This window comes from Propithecus coquereli, unplaced genomic scaffold (assembly GCF_000956105.1).
Source record: "Propithecus coquereli isolate 6110/MARCELLA unplaced genomic scaffold, Pcoq_1.0 Scaffold18, whole genome shotgun sequence".
Taxonomy (NCBI): Eukaryota; Metazoa; Chordata; class Mammalia; order Primates; family Indriidae; genus Propithecus; species Propithecus coquereli.
The window spans coordinates 4606987-4609215 of NW_012142745.1; the positions used below are offsets into that span (position 1 = coordinate 4606987).

Genomic DNA, 2229 nt, shown 5'->3' on the forward strand with positions numbered 1-2229 from the left:
TTGGCATGATATTATTTAATCATTTTTGATCCCTTATATGCAAAGTACTATTGTTGGGTTTGGAGGTGATATAAAGTAAATTATAAGGCATAATTTTAGGAACTAAAGTTTAATTAAATGTCATTCACATGCTCACATGAAATAAGTTGTAAATGTTGAAAGTAAGCATATTCTGTTGACTTAAATGATTACAGTTATCACGTGGTTAGGTTAAGCTTTTTTAGAAAAATAAAGTGGTTTGCCATTTGAATATAGCCTTTTCATACCTCTACTGACAAATACGTAATTGGTCAAGGGTCAATGGAATTATGGAATCAGAGTTAGTTGTCAAGACTGGAAAATGACAGCTCTTATTTTCACTCACGCTTCTCTAACATGCTTCTCTTACCAATTCAGAATAAGGGAAATGACTTCAGTCTTTCCCTCTACTTACCTAACCCCAAACAATTACAATGATTTCTAGTCTGTAGCATCCTCAGTATGCCATTATTATTTGAAACATTAAAAAGCCAAGCTAAGAATATGTACGTTTTATGAAGACTCATCGTGATCTGGGGTGTAAGGGTGGAGTCAGATGATTTAGTGTACTCTGATTTGTGAGAACCAGACCCTCAAGACTATGTGTATTTAAAAACTTATTTACTTGAAATAACACAAGTGGAGGATAGACTATTTACAATTCCATAAACAAAAGTAAAGCCATGTGTCAATCAAATGCCATAGAGAATAAAACACAAAACGATACCATAATAGTGATGTGTTCATGTCTATTTTGGATCGATGCACTTGAGACCCAGAGTTGCTTCCTCGCTCACTCCCTGACATGAGCTCTCCTTGTTCTACCCCAGGTAGGATTCAGGCAGCATCTCAGAGCAGCAAGTTCTTTTGTGGTCCCTCTGTTCCATCTTCTACTTTACTGAGCTTATTAACTTAAATAAGCTCTACCTTACATCATAGGAACTCAGTAACTGTTAGTTGGACTCATCCTAAATCATCATTGTAGCTGTAATCCTCTCACTCACTGGTGTCCAGAGAAGCCCAGATTCTCAGACCACTGTTCCATCAGGGACCTCAACCAGAGAGTTCATTTCATTGTTAGTGATTCTTACCAACACTAGAATCTAGAATGGTTTTGTGTGTTTGTGTCCTGTTGATTACATCCCCTTAAAAATATGATCTCAGTAGATGCAAAATGCCATATTCAGGTCACAGTTACCCTCCCTGCATAAATATTTCTTACACCATATCTTGCTAAACTATCAGGTTTTTGTGCATCCTCCATCAAAATTTTCTTTTCTCTTTGCTGAGGGGTATTCTTAATGGGCATAATTTGTAAAGAAGCTACTACTGTATATATTTTCTTCATACACTTCACAAGTAGTATGTACGTATTTTATGAGTGCTGTTATCACTTTATCATAATACAATAAAATGTTCATATACACTGTATTTCATTACATAATAATGGAGAGAAACTGGTTTAAATGTCACATTCATCATGACAACCAGGAGAGACTATTGAAATAAGTTTAGACTTTCAGAAACTGCTTAAAGACTCACAGTTGCTTCAGGGAACGTTGCTTTTTTTGTTTCTGTAATTACAGAACCCCTGAGGACAGGGATTCCTCTTGTTTATTCTGTCTGTTCCCAGTACTCACAGAATAGGAGTTTAAAAGACATTTGTGAATAAACAAATTAGTGTTCTGTTATGCCTGTCTGATTGTAATTCTTAAGTTTTTAGAAATCTAACAAGTACACATTGGAAATTTTAAGGTAAATTAATAAATTCAAGTATTAGAGGCAGTACAGGGGTATGACTATTTACTCCTAATTGCTTTTATGTATGTCTTTTAAGAACAAGATCATTTTCTTCCATAACGTCAGTACAATTCAGGAGAATTAACACTGATAAAGTATTATTAAATAGTATGCAATGTATATGCAAATTTTGTTAATTGTCTCAATAATTTCCTTTCTAGCAGTGTTATTTTATTTATTTGTTTTTTTGGTTGGGGGGACAGATATTTTTCACCCTGAGCTGGATTATGTATTGCATTTCATTTTCATATCTCTCAAGCCTCCTTGAAGCTGGACTTGTTTTTCGACCTTTCTTTCTCTTTATAGCATGAGCAGTTTTGAAGAGTATAGGTCAATTGTTTTGTAGAATGCTCCTCAGGTTGGTATGTATCATCATGATTATATTAAATTATGTATATTATGTATTTGGCA

The 2229-nt window shown here is 34.4% G+C and overlaps 1 protein-coding gene across 1 annotated transcript in view; it reads left to right on the plus strand.

Moving 5' to 3' along the window:
- The window catches only part of MOGAT1 (monoacylglycerol O-acyltransferase 1), a 40765-nt gene that overhangs the window by 26832 nt on the left and 11704 nt on the right, over window positions 1-2229 (plus strand). The window lies entirely within an intron of this gene.